We start from the raw sequence: 26,519 nt of genomic DNA on the forward strand, positions 1-26,519 counted from the left end.
CAATGTTTAGGTCACATTTTAGATGTATGAATGTAAATTCAGACCACTGGTAAACTGATGACCCGCTGAGGCATTCTAAAAGTGTAACACATGGGCGTTAAACAAACTTAATTTAGCCTCTGACAGTTAACAGATCATTACTAACTCCGGAACTGCTGTTAACCTTATTATTATCAGCACATACAGTACTGTATATATATACATAGATACACATTATTTTAAATTAAGCACAAGAGGCTGTGATCTCGTACAGTCTGACACATTAAATATCAGCTGCTGTCTCCAATCACACCCACTTACAAGATCGTGAGGAACCATCCACACGGAAATCGGGCAAAACCTTGAAAAAGCTTGACGTTAGCATGAATTAACATAGCTGATCACATACGTCTCTATCAGGAAATTATGCCAAAAATCGATTTACTGTATATGGGTACAGATATTGTTTTGGGAATTTGCTCCAAAACAAAATCAAGAAGATCTCACTGTAATTAACCTGACTAATCAGTAGCAAGAGAACTGGTCTGGGACATTCAAATCTATCTGCTGTTGTCGTGACTTGCATTTAAGGCCTGGTTGAGTGGGCAAAAAAGGAAAAGATAATCTGCATCTCATAAGAAGTGTTCTAAAATGTATCTGCAACTTGCATTTTACACAAAAACGTATTTCTTGACTCTAAGTCCTTTTGTCATCAAAATCATCTTTATTGCATTTAACTACTTATAGAAGTTCCTAGATGTCGCTGGTCCGTTCCGATCACAATACCTTCTCCTCTGCCTCTCGTCTGGCTCTCTCCTCCTCTCTCCAGCGTCTCTCCTCCTCCTGTTTAGCTCGCTCTTCTGCCTCACGCTTACGGATTTCCTCCAACTGCTGTTTCCGTCGTCGCTCCTCGTCCTGCAGCTGAGGTGCACAATGCATAATCAGGGTTAGTTGAAAAACGCTGGACCAAAGAGATGATGGACTGGACTGACTGCAACTCATGGTCCTAAATATAAAAGACTGATTTGAAATTAAAATGATCCTAAATTTAAATCATTTTGATGTCAATTCCAACCCTAGTTGTAAAACTACTGATATATTTAAACTTAAATTTAAAACGAACCCAGAGAAACTTAAACTTACACTTCCATTCAAAAGTTTTGGGTCTAAGATTTTGTTTTATTTTTAGCAAATTAATACTTTTGTTAAGCAAGGATGCATTAAATTAATCAAAAGTGACAATAAAGACATTTTTATTGTTACAAAATATTTCTATTCTTCAAAAAAATGCTGTTCTTTAGAACTTTCTATTGAAAGTATCCTGAAAAAAATATATCACTGTTTCAACAAAAAACATTAAGCAGCACAACTGTTTTCAACATTGATAATAATAAATGTTTATTGTTCACCAAATCATTTCTGAATGATTTCTAAAGGATCATGTGACACTGAAGTGATGTTGCTGAAAATTCAGCTTTACCATCACATGAATAAACTGCGTTTTAAATTATATTAAAATAGAAACCAGTTTATTAAATAATATTCCACAATATTGATGTTTTTACTGTATTTTTGATCAAACGTAAACACAAATAACTTCTTTCAAAAACATACAAATTACAAACCCAAAACTTTTGAACAATAGTGTAACACATAACATGTATGTTAACTTATAAACCGATATTCAAACCTAAATGTTTAATTTAATTTAATGTTTCAATTTAAAATGGTAACCTAGATTAGCCTACAATTTTCAACGGCCAACCTGAGGACTGTCAGTCTTTGTAGCACAAAATCTTATTCAAATTAGCCTGCTGTGGTAATTTGTAAAAATGTGTTTGTCAGTGTGGCCCCTGTGACGAGACACATCGTGCACTTCACACCATCACACACAGAATCACATGCACACACAGCTGCATGCAAAACAACTTACTGACAGAATTGCAACTTGCAACCTTCTTCACATCTACAGAAAATCATTCAAAGGGTAATCCAAACACCTCGATCAAACTTCATACACAATACAAATACAATTCTCGACAGGTAAGGAAATACAAAACACGGCCATACACCTTTCCCTCCAGAATCAGAAGGAAGCGGACATAAACAGAGACATGTCCAGTAGTCAGGATAGGGGAAGAGGAAACCCCAGCACAGAAAACCATGGAGAAACGCAGAGTAAATGAGCGGCAAAGCGCCAGGGTCAATACAGACACCGGAGAGCAATGATGAGTGGAGTAGATGATGAAAAACCATAGCGATCATGGCACAAAAATGAGGCCCACATGCAAGCAAGCTCAGGGCCGGAGAGACTGGGCTGGAATAAAGCATGCGCCAACCCACCCCTCATGATGACACTGCACTGAAACAACGGCTGCCAAACCAGCAGAGCATTATCATGTTCATCAAGTGGAAAAAGAGCTTCCAAAGCTTTCTTTGGAATTAATTTTCTGGTTTTCTAAAAGCAAATGTTCATGTTCACAAGGCTGCTGTCATGTGCACATTTAAAGCTGAAGTGTGTGTGTGTGTGTGTGTGTGTGTGTGTGTGTGTGTGTGTGTGTGTTTTTATATATATAATAAAGGAATAATAAATACAGGATTCATGGCATGGCATAATGCTGAATATCACTAAAATTAGTTTTAACTAGTACCTCTATTTCAAAAACCTGGGTTACAGTGAGACATTTAAAATGGAAGTGAATGGGGCGTTAAAATGCACATGGTTTCAATAGTATAGACAAAAAGACAAAAATAAGTATTAACATGATTTCAGTGTGAAAAAAACATTTAACTTTTTTTTTTGGTAATTTATATCCGTTTTACAATTTTGTTAATTTAAATGTAGTGACTATACATTATTTTCATTGTCTTATAAATAAGAATAAGACAATAATTTGGTGACACTGGCTTAGAAAGGACAAACTTCAGCTTTTAAATATGCATTTTCTCTGATGCCTTTCCTTACAGATCCATTCAGCTCATCTAACGTTTACGCAGCAGTTTTCCAGTGGAGCATAATGAACATCCCAAGATGGAGTGACCAAGATGGTGTCCCATGCTTGAAAAAGTGGAACATCTCTCTCTCTAAAATAATTCCCATGGGTAAAGGAGCTACCACGGCCAAATGAAGGGAGGGAGGTAGTGAACAAGAGGAGACACAGGTGGAGCCTGAAACAGGAAGAGAGGCAAAGAGCATAAAGAACATACCAAGTCCAGTACAGAGATTGCTGGAACAGCAGTCTGCTGCAAGAGAAACAAAAACATACAGAGCAACCAAAGGGGTGGGAGAGAGAGAATAAATAAAGAAGTAAGAAATAAAGAAAATGAGGGGTTTTCGAGAAGATAAAAGCCAAAAAAAAAGAAAGTGGGCCGGGACGCAGTGATGTGCTGCCAAGAACATTCCAAGGCCAGTATGGTCTGATTAGCGCCAACGGTCCACTTTCCCTTCCACAAACACTTCAGCTGGTGAGGAATTTCCCCATCATTCCACGTCTCCCCCACTGAAGCACTGGCAAGAGATTTTTCCTTCAAACACACAGGGATTGTGTTGACCTTCCCTTAGACGGCTCGACCTGCCAACTCCTCAGAGATGGAGCGATATCAAAGGCAGCTTCCAGCAGTGTGCTACACACAGCAGACTCTCAGGTGGATGCTATGCTTCGCATGACAGCTGCTACGGCAGGTGTTGGAGGAGAGAACGCAAGTGGGGGCTGAAGTTTGTGCAAGCACTGAAAGACTCAGACTTGGAAAGCACAAGGAAGCTGTTTGGAAATGCTGCACATACGCCAGCCCACCAAGAAGTCAAGAGCCTGAATTAAACCGCACTAAACTCACGTTTTGACATTAGAGGCTCATTAAAGGCTGTTTTCTGGACAAAGATTAAGCCTTTAGTAACTAAAAGGGCTGGGTGATATATCTAATATTTATTTTACATCAAATTTTTGGAGATATTAAATCAATTGGCAAATTTGAATATTTAACACATTTAGCCATTATGCATCGTAAAAAAATCACAACAAATCAGTTCATTTGAAAGGTACATTTCAATGATTTGTTAGTCAATGCTCAATGTTAAGTTTTATAAAATAGATTATTATAAGGTTATTATACTCTATATATATTAAACTGTATAGTGGTGCAATATATATACATATACACACACATTTTAAAATGTAAAAAAGTATTTATTTTGTTAATATGTTTTTAATTTTTATTATTTCAACAAAAGTGCAATAAAATAAAAATTTTATATTTAATTAAAAAATGTTTTTTTTTTTATATGTATTTTTGGAGCCTAGGTGTGCTGACTTTTTCATTATCAATATTTTTTGTGGCACACCCCATCGGAGATTTTTTTCCAGTGATGTGCCTGCTTTTGTTTTCATTTTAATGAATGTGCTACAGAAATAAAATGTGATTATTAAAAAAAATCTTATATTTACATAATTATATTTACGTATTTTTGTATCACCCAACCCTAGTTACTACCAAAAATCAAATGTTAAATCAAGTGTTAATTCTTCACAAGACTTAATATGTGCCTGAAAAGGCCTTGCATGTAAAAAAAACACAAAAAAAAAAACATATGGTCATGTCTTGTTACAAACTGTAAGCACATTTCAAATGATCCTGATTCTGATCCTAAGATGTTGGTTAGCCCAGTAGCAACAGGTCAGAAATGATTCCATCGCTGATTTATTTTAGAAGTTAAATGAATATTTCATTTTAAATGGCAGATGAGATCAGGAGAGATGTACTGATCTGGACGAGGCAGGTTGATGCTGGTGCAGAGCAGTGGAATCGGCTCCAGTGCTTGGCATCGGAAAAGCCCTGCTCCTCCCCTCCGTCAGCGCAGCATATATATACATCAGCAGTGCAGCATGGAAAAGCAATGACATAGGCATGTTGCAGGAGCACATGGCAAAACATTCATAGGTATAACAGCGGAGACTAAAGCATCACGCAGAGAAATCCCAGGTTAGTTGTTAATGATTCCATCACCAGTCTGTCCTGCTGCTGACTGCGGATTCAAACGTAACGCAAGAGTCTACAAACATAACTCACAAAAAAAGACCTGCACTCGACTTCAATCAGCATTGCAGAAGTTCACAACTATCTCACGGTAGATTTAAGATCCCAAAACTTTTCAAACAGTAGTGTATCTCATTTGCCGTAAACTTTAGGTTCCCATGTTTTAACATTACATGAATTTCCATTATTTTTTCGAATCAAATATTCCATTCAAATTTTCCTTGTCATTTCTAAATAAGCAAATGCACTCACAGTGCAGATTTTCCTTACAAAATACTTTGAAACTGAGCATAACTAGAACAATTTATATTCAATAAAGATGACTTCACAATTTTAAATGTTTTGTCGATGGAACCACCGGACCCTGAGTATTATACTACCTTATCTCACAATCTCACATTACAGCAATCAGCAATTAGCAAAAACTGTATATTTTACTATAGCTTAATATGCAGTGACAACTACTATACCATTTGTAGATTAGTTACTGGGTGGTTCCAGATGTGGAATAAGTTTACAAAGACTTTTATGGATAAATCATTACCAATTAGACCAAGACTTTGCATTAAGAAAGGAAATGTGGTGAGTTTGATTTCATGTTGACTTTAAAAAAAATTTATCCACACAATAAACTCTAGCTATCCCACTTCCCATGTCTGCTCACCCGTGCTCTCTTCTCAGCCTCCAGTCTCTGCATAATTAGCGTGGTGTCTACATCTTCGTCATCCTCCTCCTCCTCATCCTCCTCGTTCTGCTTGGACTCCTGCAGTCTCTTCTGGAACTGCCACTCCAGCATGAGCTTGCGCAAACGGTCGTTCTCCTCAGCCGTGCGTTCAGGTTTGGCCTGAAGCTCCTGGATCTCCTTGTCTAGAAGGTCCACGATGTGAAGCTGCTGCTGCTTCTCCAGTTTCTCTCGGGCATCCCTCTTCCAGGGGTCGGGCGATAGGCTATCACTGGCGGACAGCTCGTCTTTGCTGATGGTGATGTATTGCAGGTCACGTCTTTCGATGGTGCGTGGCTGCTGCTGGGGCAAGAGGTCACGAATTACTGTGTCTTGTGGCGGTTGGCGGGGAAGGCTGGATAGCTTGTCGGGTCGAGCGGGTTGTGGCTGTGGCGGTTGGGCCAACTGGACCGGGGGAAGGTACGGTTGGGGCATCTGCATGGGGGGCTGTGGATGGGGCATCTGTTGGTGCTGAGGGGCGGGTGGCAATGGGCCGTGCTGGTTGTTGTGCATGACTGGGCCGGGAGGGTTGCGAATTTGCACCAGCTTCCTCTCCTGATCTCTTCTCTTCCTCTCTCGCTCCTCTTCAAGCCGGGCTTTTTCCTTCTCATACCAGCGTTGTTGCTCCTCGCGTTTCTTGCGGTCAGCCATGGCTGCGGCGGCCGCTGCCTGTTGCTGTGTAACAGAGGGCGGTGGAGGGAGCGGCAGGTCAGTTTGTGGCTCGTAGTCGTAGTGCACAGGAGGAGGAGGAGGAGGTGGAAGATCTGAACGGGAAGGTTGGGAGACGCCCACGGGGCCGGAATGGGGTGCTATCGGGGTTTTCCAGCGGCCAGGGCCACTCTTGTGGTTGCCTTGGATCCTAGAGCCAGAAGACGACGAGTAGTTGAGGTGCTCTTGGCTGGAGTTGCTGGACTCCACCGAGGAGGACATCTGGTGGTTCCAGTGCTCCCCACTGCCTCGCTGGTACTCGGCGTCACGCTGCTGCTGCTGCAGGTGCATCAGGTCTTCCTGGCGCAGGCGTTCACCTGGGTACCCACCCGGCATCTCACACAGCTCCTCCTGAGAGCGCGCTACCCGCTAGTAGGGCACAATGACACCGGCAGTGAGACTCATATTTATGCAAAATGTGATATATATGTAACATTAATGTAACATAGCCTTAAAAAAAGCTAGCAAAGTAATGCAAAAATTGGGTTTTGCAGACAAATTTAAATTGTGCCTACATAGGAATTACACATGAAAAAGTAGGCCCAAATTTAATAGATACACCAAAGTAAAACTAGATAAATATATATTTATAAAAAATATAAATGTTATAATTTCAAATGACAAAATGTCATAAAATAAAAAAAATCATTTGAAAAGCACATTTAAAGGATGCTGTCCTTAGGCATGCTTAATATAATTTAAGTTACTAGTTAAACAATGCACAATTAAACAAAATGAAAAGATTTAACCAAAAAACAAACAAAAAAAATCAAATAAATGATTTTTAAACTGACATTTTGGCAAAGCATATTAGAAAGCTACAATATACACTACAGATAAAAAGCTTCCAGTCTGTGGTTGTTTCTTTTCTCTTTTTGATGTTCTTAAAAAGATGTATCTTAGGCTTACGAAGGCTGCATTTACTTGATCAAAACTATAGTAAAAACTGTGAAATATTAAAATTTAAAGGCCTGTTCACACTAAGGATGATAACTATAAAGATTACTATAAAGATATAGTTCTAAAAATTATAGTCCTCAATATTAAAGAAAAGCAGAGTCCACACTACAACTATAACGATAAAGGCACAGAATAACTATATTGTTGGAATCATTTTCAGAACGATTTTTTCCAGCTTATGAATGATGCAAACATTGACAGCCAATCAGAATCCATCCTGCTATAACGAGCTCGAGAATTTAAAGTGGCAGACGCACGTGCGCTTAGAATAAACAGACGATATCGTTTGCTGGTCTGGACGCTAATATTGTTATCTTTATAGTTATCGTTCTTGGTGTGAACAGGGCTTAAAGCAACTGTTTTCTATTTTAATATATCTTAAAACAATTTACTCTTGTGATGCTAAGCTGAATTTTCAGCAGGCTTTCCTTCTGTCTTCAGTATATTTTCAAGATTCATGATTAATTTTTTCATGAATATAAACTTCAAAAGAGAAGCATTTATATGAAATATAAATCTTTTGTAACATTATAAAGATCTTTACTGTCACTTTTGATCAATTTAGTGCATCCTTGCTGAAAAAAGTATTCATTTCTTTCAAAATAGTCTTACTGATCTCATTTTTTTAAATGGTAGTGTTCATTATAACAATATTAGGTTACTATACATTATCTTACCAATAAATAAATAAAAAAACAAGCATTAAATAATGTACAGTTAGTCGTGCTAGTGTTGAAAAATACTGTGGTACTGCCAGTGTTTTAGTCATGATACCACTATGGCACCAGGACACCACACAGCACTCATATGCTTTCTCTTCCTAAAAAGGCTAACCTGCATAGCCATGCTGTTGTTAGAGTGGTTATCCATAGCGGGGAGAGGCTCCGGTTCATTGTTTTGCCAGGGCTGGCCAGGGCCCATCCTATCCTGAGATTTGGAGGCTGGGAAAGTGAAGTATTCCCTTGGGTATGTCTGAGTGGGGATGGGATACGCCTCTGGATGGGGTGGAGAGGGCTCCTCCTGTCGGACAAACAGGGTAAGACAGATTAGACTGAGCTGTGACAGTCTAGATTCATTTTCCATCTCTTTTTTAGTGCATTATTATTTCAAAACAGAAACTAGCATAAGAGTTTGCATGTACAGCATGTGTATAAATCAAAGACAATCAAGGAATGTGGATCAAAGACTGATTAGCCAATCAGATGTTGGTTACAGACATGATTAGGATTAATTACAACAAGAACACAACAAAGAGTCATGAATCAGGTTTTTATTAGGCTTCTATTTGGCTGCAGTTTCAGAAACAAAAAACATGTTCTGGTGTGTGTTTGGATTTGAGAGTTTCTGGTGATTTGATTAAAACCAGAGGAGGCTTCATTGAAGAAGACCCAACCACATTACAAAAAAACAAGTGCAACACATTTTAGCATTAACTATTCTCATGTGCTTCTGGATATAAAGTAGTAACACATATAAGAGATGGCACTACTAACTTACATATTTCAGCAGTGTGTCACTAGCTTAGCAGTGTACAAAATCATTTAGCTTCTCTAGCAATGAGTCATTTTTCAAATTAACTAGGTAGCATGACAAAATACTACGATTCACTTTAGGGTTGGTTTAAAAGGTTCATTGCAATTTGTTGAGGTCACACAGCAGTGTTCCCAGAAGTCCAGTGAAGCAATCTTACGTCTTCTTTTTTCAAACAAAATATATTTTTTGTCAAACACTGCTATTTATACGTTTTCAATTCAGTTATAGGGTGTAGGTTGCTGTTATTGTCCCCAGTAGCCCCTTACTCGTACTTACTCGGAATCGTCCAGAATTGATTCAATTCTACGTACATATTTCGTTGATTTACTAAAAAGAACCAGCTCGTAAGAGTAATTTGCTTAAGAACTTGTTAAACTACACTAGTCATGCTGTATGTTTTGATTCACTAAAAAAGAACCAACTCATAAGACTCCCATCCATTTGGAAAGTGGTTGAACTATACTTTTCATACAGTATTTTTTTTTTTTAATCGTTAAAAAGAACCAGCTCTTTAGAGTAATTTGTTTGTGAATTGATTAAACTACACTGGCCATGCTGTATGTTTCTGATTCAGCAAATAAGGAATCAACTCATAAGATTAATTTGCTTGAGAATAGATTGGACTGTACTTTTCACATGGTATGTTTTTAATTAATTAAAAAAAAAAAGAATAATATGGTTAAACTATACTGTTCATGCTGTATGTTTTGATTTGACAAAAAACAAATCAAGTGATAAGACTCATTTGTTTGGGAATCGGTTGGAATATAATTTTCACATGGTAGGTTTTTAATTTGCCAAGAAGAATCAAGTCAAAAGACTCATTTCTTCAGAAACTGGTTGGACTGTACTTTTCACACTGTACTGTATGTTTCCAACTCATGCCTTTGGACAATGGTTGATCTGCACTTTTCATGTGGTATACTATTGAATTGTTAAAAAAAAAAAAAAAAAAAAAGGGCTCGTAAGATTCATTTGTTCTGGAATCAGCTGACCTTATTCCGGAATCAGCTGACCTTATTCCACTGATTCACTTATTCTTTAAAAATGAGTTAGACAACACAGGTTGCACTGTAGATCCAATGCCAGTGTTGCTAAATAGCAGTGCTAGAAACACTTTTAATTCACTAGGGAAAGAGAGTTTTGGCACAAATGTGCAACATTCATCTCAGAGGTGCCGATGATTGTGTGTACTCACATCAGGGCAGAGGTTACCCGTCGAGACCGAAGTGATCTTTCCTGGGGCTCCTGGGTAAACAGGCTTCCCGCCTGGACTCTGGGCCTGGTCTTTGAGGGAAAAAATGAAATAAAAATACATGTTAATATAATGTCAACCACTTTAAAATGAACCACACTGACAAATACGCCAAGCGTTTGAAGTGGCACACTTACTAGCCACATTTGGGCTTGATCGGTGGTCTGCACGGTTCTTCAACAACCTGTCCTCCTTCTTTGGTTCAGGATAGGTGTCCCAAGTGCCCTGGGGGCTCTCAGGTGAGCCGTTCTGCACAGAGTTGTTGTAGAGCTCAAAGCCCTCGCTCTTTGGTCTCATCTTTCCCTTGTCTCCACGCCCACGGTCTGATGCTGCGGAGATGAAAAAGAGGCTTGAATTAAACCCAATTCAGCACTGGAAAAGTGCCCATCTCTATGAAATGGGGGAAATCATCCACAATGCACCAAATCAGAATCACTACCAGACATATGTCAAAAGCATTTATATTTAACGCAACTCTTGAACCGTTTCATGTGTGACTGGGAACGCTGCGGGTGCCAGATCCACCACATTTCCACCTCTTTAAGGAATTAGTCACGCTAGCACGCTGTGTGGCAGCCTCTGATATTTTTTAAGCGGAACACTGCAGCTCCCACACGCAAGCCCGCTAGAGATTTAAATATATATTCGTGCCGCAGTTGCTTACCACGGGTCATCATGGGGGATGGCTGGTTGAGGAGCGTGGCCAGGCCGTGGTAAATGGCTCCCTGTTTGGCCACCTCGAGTGTTACAACAGAGCCGGTTCGTGTCATCAATTCCGCCGCCCTACAAAACAAGAGACATGTTTGAGTAAAACACACAAAACTGCAGACTATGATGAACGAATTTCACGTTCAAAGCATTACTTGTGCAATCCCACAAGAGATTATTTAAAGAGACTAATCTCATAGAATGTCTGTTTGGATTTGCCGTCGGCTAAACTGTAAACAAGAGACGGAGGCTGGAACGAATCCCAAAGGCAACTCAAGTTGTGTCCATTCACAAGTGGTTTTGCGCCATATGTTTCTCATTTAACTCGAATCCACAGATTTAAGAGTTTCATCAATTCCACCACATCTCAAAACTACAGGCATTAATGCAATTTTTCTGACAGAAATGAGAACATTTTTTAAGCTGTTTTGACTTTGCAAACAAAAAGGTGCTTTGTGCTGCACAGCTTAATGCCTGAAAACTAGGAATAATTACGCTTTCAAGTCAAATCCAGGATAATTACAAGAAAAACCACTGTGTGAGAAACTCAACTTCTCAGTGATAATATTTTAAAGAGTGCATTTTTTTGTAAAAGCATATTAAAAAAATGTACGTTATTCATCATGACAAATACTTTAATAATCCCAACTAATGATACCCAGAACTTATTCAAATGTTCCGTTAAGAGTCATTTTTGCCCGACGAGGACACATTCCTTGCTTATGTGGTGTAATAAAATGTTCCTACCACACAAAACTTTCAATATTAATAATGCGGGGCAGCTGTGGCCTAACGGTGAGAGATTTGGACTTGTAACCAGAAGGTCGCAGGTTCGAGTCTCGGTGCTGGCAGGAGTTGTAGGTGGGAGGGAGTGAATGAACAGCGCTCTCTTCCACCCTCAATACCCATGGCTGAAGTGCCCTTGAGCAAGGCACTGAACCCCCAGTTGCTCCCCGGGCGCTGGATCTATAGCTGCCCACTGCTCCGGGTGTGTGTTCACGGTGTGTTCACTTCTCACTGCTGTGTGTGTACACTTGGATGGGTTAAATGCAGAGCACCAAATTTCGAGTATGGGTCACCATACTTGACAAATGTCACGACTTTCACTTTCACTATATTAGGACACATTCCTTGCTTATGTGGTGTAATGAAATGGTTCTAGCATGCAATCCTTTTGTTTATTTAACCGAGTCTTCTTAGACATAGCCGGATATTGCATGCTATACCTGTAAGTCCATTTCAAATTTATTAAAATCCCATTATTAAAGGTCTAAATGCTACAGAATTACCTCTCCTGCGAGAGGCCAACCAGACTTCTTCCATCCACGCTGAGCAACTGGTCTCCGGCAGCCAGACGCCCATCCTAAAAAGAGAACAAGACTCAAACAGTCATAAAACAGCAAGGTTGAAAAAGATTTTTACTTTTTATGATTTATGATTTTACACGCTTTAACTCCAAATATAGTACTGAGTACTATCAATAACACTAGTAAGTATGCAAAATCAAATGAGGTCATAGCATCTGCATTTGCCCATAAAGAACATCACAAAAAACCAAGCCAAACTCACTATGTCTGCCGCATCCTTTGACAACAGACTTGATGTAAATACCAAGCTTGTCCTGTCCGGCACCCTAAAAAACACAAAAGAAAGAGCGAAACTGTTTATTAGCACTCTGAGAAAGATCTAAGTGTAATTTACAGGCTCCACCAGTTCCGCTGTGGAAACTGCTGTACGAAGAAACCAGGCATTCATTCATGAAAGACTATAAATCTGGAGCCAGCAGTGAAGACATTCATATAAATAAACTCATTCATAAATTCAGACCAGATCTGAAGTAGTTTTTGTTCAAACTAGCCATGATTAACCCTCTCTAAAATCTTCATCCTATATCCCGGGTCAGAGGTCATCATCTGACACGGGCCATCTGGCTGTAGGACTGCACTCATTGAGATATCAGCTCGACCTAAATGGCACTGCATGCTAGAAAAGCATCTTTCAAAATAAAATCTAGTAATTAACTTCAAGATAAAACGATGCATTCATTGAAGCACATCCTGTAGACTTGAAATAGTAATGCCATACAAGTTTCAACACTCAAACATAACATTTCTAACACGTAATGCTCCATAACTCGGAGTTAAATGGTCTGTTCAAAGCTTTAAGCTGACGGAGTTCCAGCGACATGAGCTTTAAAGGGGTTTATTTGAGGACTGCGGTTTAAAGTTAGTATCATTTGTTTTTTCCGATGGCTGGATTTGCTATTTGAGCAAGCAAGTACCCAAAATCCCCTGGCTGCTGCCAGCGGTTCTATTTGAGGGGGATCTTGCTAAAAGTTAACTCTAAAAATGTGAGGTCTGTATTACATTCCCAGCCACCTCTGCCGTTTTCTCATACAGAAACAAACTGCTCATACTCATACACCTGACAAGTAATTTTGACAAACACTCACATCAGCACAAATATAGCAAAACCAGCACTGACCTAAATTCAATTTTTTGTCTTTTTTCTTTTAAAAAAAGAAAAAGAAAATTCAATACTTTACTCTTTTGTGTATATTTGCATTAATAATAAACTCATAAAACACACAAGAATTAATGATGTTTGATGTGAAACCAGGTTGAAAGTGTCTAGAAGCACCATGTTCGAATATGTGCACAATCTGAAATATTAACCTAGTAAATGTCTGCTGTTGTACAGAAACTTATCCTATGACGATTTGAAAAGACTTAACAAAAAAGTAGAGTCTGTAAGGTTTTGTTTTTGCTTTTTTTGTTCAAAAATGTCAGAAGTGACAGTAAAGACTATTATAATTTTTTTTAAAAAAGAAAACAGTTATGTTAAATGGCAGAAATATTTTGCAATATTACTGTTTTCATTGTGTTTCTGATCAAATAAATGCAGTCTTGGTGAACATAAGACACTTCTTTTAAAAACATTATAATTAGTGCTGTCAAACATATAACCATGATTAAATCACATCCAAAACAAAAGTTTTTGTTTACATAATATGTGTGTGTATTGTGTATATTTATTATGTACATATAAATACAAACACGCATTTATACATTTAATAAAAATATGGTACGTTTAAATAATAAATACATTTATATATAATGAACATGAATTTACATGAATATAAATATATGCATGTAAATACAGGTAAATATTTTCAAAAAATATGCTGTATGTGTGTGTATTTATATATACATAAAACATATACACACTGTGGAAAAAAAAATCTATATTTTGGATGCGATTAATCGTGATTAATCGTTTGACAATGCTAAATATAATAAAGCCTAATCAACCCCAAATATTTAAACGGTACTATATATAGCACACAAATCATATGGACTACTTTAAAGCACTTTTAAATGGTACTTTTACCCATTTCTGGAGCTTGACAAACCCAGTCCCCATCCACTTTCACTGTACGAAAAAGAACTAAATAACTGCACTTCTGTTAAATGGAAAATAGGAAGTAATGCTCCTTTAGAAGTCAACATACATCTACTGTGTTCTAGCAGCCTCATATGAACTCTTTCAACAGTAAAGTATGTACTTCTGAATTCCAGGGCCAGATCTCTAAAAGCCCATGCCAAACTCCAAATGATGGTTTCATGGTCATAACAAAACCATTTACTAAATGGCACGCCACCCAAGTCTACAACACTCCCGCCATGTAGGCTCTAGGCTGAGCCCGCTAGATCTGGTTTCTCTTCTGGTTTATGAAAAACCCATGCCGATCAGCAAGCTATGAGTGTGCCGACTACATTTACCATAGTATTCTGCTGTTGTATGTTGTTTTTATGCTCTCTGAAAAGATTCACACACCTCAAATGTTAATAACAATGTAACTTGTGCAGAAACTTTAAACTGAACCAGCAACCTCTTTTATTCTGCCCTCTGAAATAAAGCCAATGTTAGCCACAGACCCCCATAACCCACTCACATTACACTGGCATAAACACATCCTATAATTCAAACACAGCCGAAACATGAACACCACACGAATATCATTCAGAAATCTCAGTTAACATTCAGGACTTAACCACAAATATAAGAAAAATATCAACATGTACTGTGCGCTTACAGGCCACTAAAATGATTGAGGTCATGCCAGTTACAAAGCAATCGGCCAATCTGAATTTTAACATTCTTTACAGTCTAAAAAAAAAAGAAGTAAAAAAACCACAAAGTTCCAAAAAACCACACAGCATTAATTCAAGGGTGTGGTCCCCAATACAGATAGATGAGCCATTTGCATGCAAATCACATTCAAAAGACAATAACGTTTTATAACACGATTAAAATGCTACAAAACCAGTCTAAATGTGAGAACAGGTAATAAAATAAGGAAAACAGCAATGGGAAAACATGCAATCAGATGTCATAAATCATCTTGTGGTGCACATGTATAAAAAAACCATAAAGACCTATAGCACAAATAACTTCTATCCTGTATGTTGTGATGGCATTATGATATGATCCTGGACTATGACTCCTCCTCATAGTGAGTATGCACAACAAACAGGGTGGATTGGAGGGAATACTAACCAAGTTTTGGAAAGCTACTTTAAACTGCAGTATTCCAAGCTACAATGAACTGATAATTAGGGATGTAACGATTAACTCAACTCACGATTCAATTCGATTCACGGTTTTGATTTCACGATTCGATTCACAATTTTATTTTATTTTTTAAACAAAATGAGATTTAAGATAAATTATAAAGTAAATGTGTCCTTTTATTATTGCTTTGACAAAATGCTGCACATTTCTATGTGAAATAGAAATAGTACTATAATAATATACTAATATAGCTCTTTTGTTGGTTTTGATTGCTTCTTTTGTCCTCAGTTGTATGTGGCTTTGGATAAAAGCATCTGCTGAATGACGAAATTTAAATATAATGTAAATGTATGAAAATGTAAATGTTAAAACAAGCCCCAAATAAAATAAATAACACAAATAAAATAAATCTCTTCATATAAACAAAATAAGGCTTTGTCTGTGTTCTTTCCATTTAAAATAGAGGTAACCACAGCATTTTAATCATGATCAGAACAAAGATGCTGCATACATGCAACATGAACAGTTTTTAATCTAAATTAGATTGTATAATTTAGAAATTTTGAAGCAAAAACAGAATGGTTTGACTTCAGTTTTGTGAAACTATACATAAAAATATCTGCATGAAACAGCAAATCAGCTGAATGAGACGCAGATTCACTCTCTGCCAGCAGGTGGTGCTTAATGTGTTTCACTGGTGTCTGCTGTAAACAAAACATTTTTTTTCTTTCTTTTTAACAGTGCTGCACATATGAAGTTTAATATGCATTATACAGAGGCTAGATGAAAAGTACCATATAAGTAAAAAAATACCATCTAAACCCTTCTAAAGACAGTATGTTCCCCTCAGACATGCATTCATATAAACTCTTACCCCTAAATGAATCGCGATTTGTTTACCATCTAATCCGATTTGAATAGTCACAAATTTAATCCGTCTTCAACCAGCTCGCAGTTAATCGTTACATCCCTACCGATAATTTAAAGTATTAAAACTACAGTCAAGCAACCATTTATAAATAAATAAATAAATAAATAAATAAATAGTTAGTGACATTTCAAGCGCCTAACAAAAATAGTTTTAACTTTATTGAAACTAAGGAGACAATTTAATTATTGGTGTAATAAATATTGTTATGTTAGGTATCAAATGTGATCTGATTGGCTGCTTGTGTCACACTGTATTAGGTATTATAATAGATACATCTGCATTTCATTGTCAGTGTAACCAATGATAAAATAATAATTATCGGCCTGAAATTCTGAGTATGCCATTTCACAAGAGGCATCAAGGCCTGCAACACACTGCCTAATGCAACACATTGGACACTGAGTGCTTATTATCAACGAGTTAAAAAACTAAAATACAGATGCCAATCTTGTGCACGTGAACCACTTCTCATCTGCTGTAAGTTCTCAACTTGCCCAAGTCCTGAGGGAGATACATGTCGCCTAGCAAAGCCCAAAATCTCTCTGATGAGACTTTAAAAGCACGTATTACGCTGTGATGAGAAACAACCATTCAAAAACCAGTCTCCCCACATTAAAGAGTGAACCCGTGGTAAAAGACACATGAGAAGCCCCTGAGGCTGGGCGGTTTCCAGGCCGTCTGAACACAGCTGATGCAGGAGTCTTGTGCAGACCTAGTGGGAGAGCACCTCAGCTGACCTTTCATCAGGAAACCTGCATCAAACTTGCTTTGATCAAAGCTGAAAACCTGGCGTGCAGAACATGAAACAGAGCATGGTCTATAAAAGCCACTGATAAAAAACAGATGCATGTTAACAAGAGAACTAATTGCTACTGTTTTTAAAACAAGGGGTGAGGTGATACTGGCACAGTTCATCACTACGTACTGGAAAGCTAAAGAAGTCAATTTTACTAAAAATAGAGCTCTTTTCTTTCGAAAATAAATGACTATATCACTAGACTGTATGCAACAACAGAGCATGGTTGAAATGTTTCCATTGAGAATATTGTCATCAAATTTAATGAGCTCACTTTTAAAGTTTGTTATTTCCTGTGACAACCAAATAGTCATTGGCAGTGCACTCAAACACTCCCTGCAAGTACACAAGCCCAAAATCTCATTTAAACACGTTGTTGCATTACAAAATGAGAACACTGAGAATGTAACAGATATTTGTGTTTTACGAATAGAGTTGCTGCATGGGGGCTCTAGCGGAAACTGTCTTCCATGGTCACTCTTCTCTTTAAGGTCAAGTAGTGTCACGACAGAGCAACAGTTTGAAGAGCAAACTTGTGGACGATTTAGAACTGAATTTTGAATGGCCTTAAAATCAAAATAAAATTAACTGAGTTAACTGCAGTTTTATTTGAGATAGCAAACAGAATGGATAACTGCAAATAAAATAATATGAAATGTATATAACTTAGGACAAACTTTGAATGTTAGATTAAGATCTGAAGGTTTATAGGCCTTATGGACAGTATGATAGATAGATTTAATGATAAAGACAATGATAGACAAACTATAGACAGATAATAAGAGAGACAGACAAGCAGATGGATAGATGGACAGATAGATAGAATGATAGACAGATTCACAGATAGACAGAATGATAGATAACACAGATAGACAAAGCAAGAAGACATACAGATAAAATGATAGACAGACAGAAAGATAAAAAAATACACAGACAGACTTATAAACTATAGACCGAACAATAGATGGAACAACGACAGACAGACATAATGAAAGACAAATAGATAGACAAAACAATAAGACAGACAGCTACAGAGATGGACACATAGATAAAATGACAGAACAGTAAGATAAAATGACAGATAAGTTTATTTATTTACTTTTTAATGCCATGCCAGCATTAAGGCTATTTTCATGGCGATCTCTGAATAAATTATAAATGACAGGTAAAAATGACAGATAAGACAGACTTATAAATGATAGACATAAAAGACAGATAGTTAAACGTATAAATGATAGGACAGACAGACGGACAGGATAGATCGATAAGATAGATAGATAGACAGACAGACAGACTTATTAATGACAAGACAAACAGACAAACAGGATAGATAGATAAGGTAGATAGATAGACAGACAGATAGATTTATTAATGATAGGACAGACAGACAAATATATAGATATTCCTCACTGTCCAATCAGAATTAACAGTTCAGAAGTTACTCACAACAAAACACCACCTTACTTCTAAGTTCAACACCCATTGCGTAAGTGTGCATGTCGCTAAGCGTGTGGTGTGGGATTGTATTCGAGGTGTGGTTGTTTTCACGTTCATCTTTCCAGGGACACTGCCAGAAGCACAGTTCAAAGGCAATTATAATGTCTGTGCGGCTAAAAGACATCTTGGCATATCCAAATGTGTGCATATCCACATCTTGTGCTGTAAATAATATTTCACAGGTGCTAAATGCCTTATAAGCAAAAATAGAAACCGTTATCCCTGCAGGCTTCTTCACAGTAGAAGGTTTTTTGCCTTTCAGTGTTTCAAAGGGGATAAAGGTCAGTAAACTTGGGGATGAACTGACGCCGTTTCTTTGAGGACTAGCAGCGGCTACAAGAAACTTCTTCACACACAACAGGGATGCCACAAAAAAGAAAGTTCAAGCATATATTTACCCTGCAAGCTGCTGTCTGGCATAGTCGGCATGCAAAAATACACGTGCATCTGCAGTGCAGACATTAGACATTAACAGGAAGGTGTTGAAGTCTGAAGGTGTTCACTGATAACAGTACTTGGAGCAGATGCTCAAATCACAGAACTCCAGCTTCCTTTGAAGGTCCTAAAACCACATGGAAACAAAGTCTACAGCTTCGAGGTCCCACCCTGATGCTTCCTGTCCACGGAAAAGCTTCCCAAACCTGCCATTGCAAATACAGGAAATTGGAAACCCAGCTTAGGCAAGACGAGTGCTTTGCAACAGAGGTAGAACTGAACTTCAGTCTTCACCCCCTTTAGTCTCAAAACACTTGTGGCATACTCTCTGTGGAATCATATGCCAAACACGCACAGCTTCCTGTTAAGGGTTTACAGTTGTGATTGGTGAATGAAGCCTTCAAGGAGCTGCACGTGTAGGCATAAACGATCTTGAGTAATTTGTTAACAGCCCCAGGGAGTCAAAGTAGTGCCTGACCTCTGACCGAGAAGGTGGAGTCCACGCTGCACTAGGAAAACAGAAAATACATCTATTCACTGAAACTTGACCCGCCACCATCATTTCCTGCCCCGATTAATCACCCACAACAAACACAGCAGTCAGGAAAAAAGCAGCCAGGACAGTAGTTTGCTCCTGAATGTAGCTGGTCCTTACCGTCACGTCTAGACGGCTGAGGCTGTCGGCTAATGGTGGGTGCAAAATATCATGACTAACACAAGAGGCTTTCAATAATGAGCTGCTTTCAGCTGACGGTCTTCATCACGTCTGAGTGGCCTCCATTCCAGCTCTAATGATCTGCAGACTCTTGGGCTGCTTGCTTCAGTTAAGAAAGACCAAACAAAGAGGTCTGTCTTCCTTCACGGTCCTCTGGTGGTGCGTTTAAAAAGCAGCTCCATTTTTTTGGACACAAAGGAAACATGTCTCCTATGAAACTTTTATTGTAAAGGGACAGCATTATGTCCAAGACATGAGTCACAACATAATTTAAGGGTTTGGTTGTACATGCAAGCTTGACATCCTTTGCTTCAAACATAAGAATGTCCCCAAGTTTTACTAACTAACAACTTGGGACTGTCCTCTCATATACTAAAATCATGCAGCCCTTGCAGAATGGCATAAATAGAAGATAGTCTCCCAAAGGGTCTTGATTCCCGTCCGCTCTCTCTGGACATGCAGAGTCAAGGTACGAAACTTCAAAAACGTGATCATTTTGATGAACGCAAGGTGACAGCTTGAAGCAACTCTATTTAGACAATCGTAGGTGCTTGTCAGGTTACATTTTGCCTGAGGACTGAAGTGAACTAGTTCTTGAGTATGGGCTGCACCCACCAACTGTCAAAAGATCCTATCCTGAGCAACTAGAAAGAAGTGTTTTCATGGTCATGTTTTCTTTTGAACCTGCAAACCAAAACAGAGTCTTTGGTACACCGCCACAGTGAGTTTCTCTTCGTTTCAATTCAGATTAATAAAAGATTAGGGGACATAACGTTGCAAAAATTAATTTTACAATAATCTTGATACCACTAACTAGTAAGCTAAAATGAAAGAACAATGAACAGTACTTTTACAAAATTTATTAATCTTGATTAATGTTAATTTTTACTTATGCTAAAATATTTCTATTGTATAGATTAACATTAATTGAATGAAACTGAATTAACAACAAACAATAGGCCTCGCAAATTTATGAATGAAAGTTAACCAGTGCTAATGAACACTGGGCCTTATGTAGTTTATGATAAACAATGCATTAACTAATGTTAACTTTACTTTTAAGTGCAATCCCGATGGCAAACAAACTGAAACCACCGTGCTGACTTTTTAGCACACCATTAATCTCTCAGCGTTTACTTACTCTCCCACATTAAAAAGACACACACTCCATGTCAAGTGGTTTCTTACCGGCTCCTTCCTCCCGACCACAGAGAACCACATGGTGCTGCGCTCCGGAGAATGAACGGAGGAATCAACTAATAGCACTCCAGGAAAACGTATTCAACTCTTTCAAAAGCAGGCAGGTCTACTGAGGAGCGACTCCTGGGCTACATGCTAAACACAATATGCAAATATCTGAAGCCAGAGTAGTCATATAAGAGAAACTCCCACGACTCACTAACAGTTAGGTGAAGTTTTAACGGTGCTCCCAGCTGTGTTCCAGCTCAACACCGGGACAAACCGCCCCTTCTCTTTAGATCCTCCCCTTTGTCCCAGAGCATGCCTTACACCACTTTCTTCACTCCTCCTTTCCTTCTCCTCCCATTTTCACTCCTTCCCTCCCTTCTTTTCCTCCATTCTACCGCTACCAAACTTTATGCTTCCTTGGAGACACTCACAGATGAAAATAGAAGCACTAAAGGGAAGGTTTTGCTTTGAAAATAAACAGTTCCTGTTAACCCCCTTTTCCTCCCACTATACCTCCCTTGCTTTCCTCTTCTCTGTCGAACCTGAACCTGAAACACATCGGTTGGGAAAAACGCTCTTCAGTCCACCAAAAGTGGTGAAACACAGGCTACTCAACTGAAACTGTGTTCCATATAACCCACTAAAAAATTCCCAATTTGAAAAAGAAAGAAATATTTACTTGCACAGTAAAATTGTAAACTGGTCCATGTTGGATCTGTAAGCACTTTCTAACAGCATATTAGTCAAACTGGTAAGTTTTGAGTATAAACAAAACCTTAATTTGCAATGTTGACATCGAAACTAACGAAACGAATCGAAACTTTTTATGCTTGACCAGCTCAACTGGTGGAATCATGCAAAACACTTAATATTTTAGCCTATTAACTGTGATGTAAACTCCAACATAAAAGACTGCATTTTGTAAAAAGGGGTGATGACCCAGAAGACATTTCCTACTGCGGAAAGCAGCAGACTAGAACAGCGCTCAGTCCAACAAGGAAACAGAAAGATTTGCTTATGACTCCGTTTTGTATTTGAATGTTTGACAAGCACACAGACCAGTTTGTGACTGAATCAAAACAAAAGCATGTCCTCTTGATCTGAGCCTAGGAAACCATGGCACACCTTTACTTCCCACTCAGAACAAGGCATCCACCAACATCAGAAACCAAAAACCAATCCTCAAAAAAATTAAAAACTGTTCTCATTAACTGTGTCAAACTAACCAGATCTAGTTCTATGCCAAAACCAGATGCCCTCCTCAAGGATTTAGGGATTCATTCACTTACTCTCTAGATGAATATTTATCACTGCTACAGCAGTCAGATCCATGCAAGATGATCACAGATTTTGAAAGTGGAGCAATATTACGCAATTAACATCACTAAAAAGAAATAAAATAATCAGTTCTTACCTTGGCCGCCACAATACTGAGGCCCATCCCATTGTGTTTCTTCAAAGTCACTGTCACAATTTCCGGTTCCTTCCGCATTGGCTGTAGAGAGAGCAGACAGGTGATTTAACTTGGGGGAAAAAGTCACTACTGTAACTTCAGCTTTAGGTCCACGCTGCGTCTGGAAGCTGTGTCTGATGGCCGTTTCTAGAGCAAACTGAGCTAAGACGAGGAGGAGGAGTAGAGAAAATTAGGGAGGTTCTGCCACTGCTGGTTCTCAGAGCACAGCCGACCGCAGAGCGAAACGGCGGGCCCTGGAGACGAGTCAAGAATTAAAGCCACATGCGTCGGCTCCAGAGTGCATCAGGCCTCAGTGAGCTTGCTTACGCACAGAGAGGGCCTGGGAGAAAGAGACCAGCTTTTCGTGCCATGGCCCTCCTTAAGCAAGCCCCAGTGCGTAAATGGTGCACATAGCATGCATTCATTGTACAGGGAACTTTAACTATGCTGCCAATCTGAATTGTTTGTGTACAGCTTGGGGGGGTGTGAGCAGAGCTGGTTTAAAGCGCAGTGGAGCTTTATGAACACTGATGGGTAATGCAAGGAAACTCTCTGGGTGCCTTTATTAAGGTTTACAAAAGCAACAGAGCAAGCTTTTTTAGCTTAGTTAAAGAATGTTTCCTTCGAAAAAGGATTTTTTGGCATAGCTATCTTAACGAACACACAGACTACTAAAATCACAACTACAACAGTCCACCAAAAACAGTGTCTAAATACCCATTTTGCTATTGATCAACATTTCTTCTGGCCTAGATGATGTCTGTCAAAAAGGATAGATGCTTTCAAAGTGATCAATTTTTTTTTAAAATCTTTAAAATAATGTGTGGTAATGCACAGTATTGTGCAGAAACTGCAAACCAGGTCGATTTTTGATTTCATGCCAAAATCTCATGTGAGTTTTACGGTAAGCATTGGTCCTGGGATGGTTGTAAAGAAAGGGATGTGGGAGTGGGTGGGTTGGTTAGGCGCACGATCAAGTTGTGTTCATAAGATTTCTCTGTGGTATTTAAATGTGCTCCAAGCTCCAGCTCTGTCTGCTATAGGGCGGACCGACATTACGTAAAAAATTAAAAATAAGATTGTGACATTACATTAACAAATCCCTTATGTAAAAATACGAAAGACAGTAAAAACAGACTAATTACAGGGGAGGAGGAGCATTAAAGGGCTTTGTGTGCTCAGGGTGAGGAGAAAGATTTCATGTATAGCCAGTGCTTGGGCACTATGGTTAAATATTGCCCTCCGTGGTGTAACTGGTGTTGGCTGAAAGAGAATGTTAACTTGACAGAACACACTCATCAACTGACATTAAATATTCCCTGGTGCTGTTTTTGCAAATATCGGTTTAGTATTTGGGCTTTATATTAAAAATTCAAATGTAAAAAATTCTAATTCAAATGCAAAATTCTGTTTTCTAATGCCCTCAAAGACTAATCCATCTACAAATCTACCCATCTATGTATCTATGTATCTATCCATCCATCTACCCGTCTATCTATCTATCTATCCATCCATCTACCCGTCTATCTATCTATCTATCTATCTATCTATCTATCTATCTATCTATCTATCTATCTATCTATCGATCTATCTATCGAAGGATCTATCTATCTATCTATCGATCTATCTATCGATCTGGCATAATAACTTACCAGTTCTGACGTGTCAGCTGAGAAGTGACTGTCGCAATCAGCTCCTTCGAAATGGATGGTCCAAGTTCCTGGAGAGCGTGGATGAGGTGTCAATCGACAAAAACCTGGAGGACAACGAACAGATCAGAACACATCCACTAAACGTTAAAACTTTAAACCACTGGTCTCTCACTGTCTTTGTCACACACCTGTAAAAAAACACACACACACACAGTTTCGCTCTCTTGCAAAAAACAAATAGACTGCTGAACACAACCTTAACAAACCACATTCCAATGGCATCACGTCAGCCTTAAACAAACAAAGACAACAACCTCTGATTCACCATCCACCTGATACTTATTGTGCGCAACTGACATCAAATGCTCTGAAACTTATTTAGAATGGCAGCACTTTGTTTATCATCCATACCTCTCTGGCAAAGTGGCTCTAGGAACTCTTGGAATCCGTTGGGAATGTTCCGCACCACGTCGCATGAGTAGCCATCCTCGGGCAGTAGGAAAGGCAGCTGGAGGTCAGGGTCCTCTTCAAGCTGTACTTCCCTCCCATCGCTTCGGGCCAGTTCGTCCGCCGTGTTCTCGGCCACAGCCACCACGTGATCAATCAGCTCCTGTGAGCATGAAGGGAACAATGATCATAATGTTATATAAGAACTCTACTAAAACTTGACATGCTGCTGCTCTTCACCTCCATCTCTGATTTGCTTTGAAGGGTGAGTTTTGGAAAGATGGGGTGCATCTGAGAGATGTTCTAGAACAGCTAACATCAGTTACAGCACCTTTTACAGTAATGAGTTTAATATTTCACATCAGACAAGAAGGTCACATTATGAGAAACCCTGAGGTTAGAGGAAATAAGCAGAGCTACTGTGAAAGTGCAGAACACCTGGTTTGGTTTATCTCAAAAAACGACACATGTCATCAGACCAGGACTACACAGCCAAAATGAGACAGTTCACTCACAGGAGGAATGTAGGGTTCATCAGGAGCGCAGTGGTAGTTGCTCAGCAGAGCGTTGAGCTGCAGAGAGTTGAGCTTGAAGCAGGTGTTGTTGTTGATGTTCTGCACATCTTGGCATGGAGTATTTGTCCATGGTGAGGAGGGTCGTTGCCTAGAGAGACACGGGGACAGTTACTGGTTCATATTCCATGTAACTAGGACTGAGGGTTTTAAAACTTTCAGGCCAAGTGCCACCTTTGTTCAAACTAGAACATCCTAGAAGTACCATGTAGACACTACCAATATTCTCTCCAAGAATGAATATAGTCTATGTATTACCATGTTATACAGACAAATGGTATATATTACAAATAAGAAAATATAATATTTAATTTGAATAAACATACTATTAACACTAGTAGTCCTTCTACTACTAGTAATAAAAAAGTATTTCACCACAGATTTCTACAATAATACAGTTATATGTATATAGTTTGTTTGCACTAAATTTGCTGTTGGGAAAAATAAAAACCCCTCAATTTGCCAAATTTCAATGAATTCTTCGAATCTTCGGTGTCATCATGTTCTACTAGTTCTACAGCTTCAGTTTCGGAACTTTCACGCTTAGTAACATACAGCTGTGCTCTCCCACAGTGCAACGGTGAAAAGAGAGACCTCTCTCAAAAAGTGTCGTGTTCCGAACATTGTTTAAACGACATACACTGGTATTGAGGTATTTTAAAAATTCAATTCTTAAGAAAAATAAACGAAGGTATTCGGTATGAACCCAGCACTACTAAATTGCTAAAAGGTGTCTGTAAGGGGATTGATATAGTGCAGTAAACATAGCATAGACTACAGCTTAACTCAAAATGGCTTAACTATAAAAACAACTCTGTGAAAGACTGATATATATATCTGCATGGTGGTACCTGGACTATGCGACTGAGGTGGCAGTCTGCGGCCAACTCCAAACCCTGTTTCTCAGCCCACGCCTCGATGTGGCTGAGCTGCTGTCGCAGGATGGCGCCCCAGTAGTGCGAACACAGGCCCGAGTCGGCCTCCGTCACCAGCTTGTTAAAGAGCCACATGTTGATGAAGTGGAAGAGCTGTGAAAAAAGCTGAATGGTGAGGGCCGCATTGACACGGCACCGCCGCAGAAGAGACATGGCGCCCGTTAGTGTGTGCAGAACGTCCTCTGTGGAAAAGAGGAAAGTCAGGGCCTTTAATACAATATAAACAGAAACAATACAATCATTTCCTTTACTTGCAATTATAATGGTGCAATGTTTAGAACTACCTCTATTAGCTGGAACAGATATTTATACAAAAGGTTGAAAAACATTTAAAATACATGTTTTTTTTATATTCTCCTTGAACGCTTGTTGTTGTTTTTTTTTTTTTGTGGTTAGTCCCTGATGTGCATCACATTGTTTCCTTGTCA

The 26,519-nt window shown here is 38.8% G+C and overlaps 1 pseudogene; it reads right to left on the minus strand.

Moving 5' to 3' along the window:
* Positions 1-26,519, minus strand: part of LOC109052626 — a 110,101-nt pseudogene that overhangs the window by 10,619 nt on the left and 72,963 nt on the right.

The sequence above is a fragment of the Cyprinus carpio genome, chromosome B20 (assembly GCF_018340385.1).
Source record: "Cyprinus carpio isolate SPL01 chromosome B20, ASM1834038v1, whole genome shotgun sequence".
Classification (NCBI taxonomy): Eukaryota; Metazoa; Chordata; class Actinopteri; order Cypriniformes; family Cyprinidae; genus Cyprinus; species Cyprinus carpio.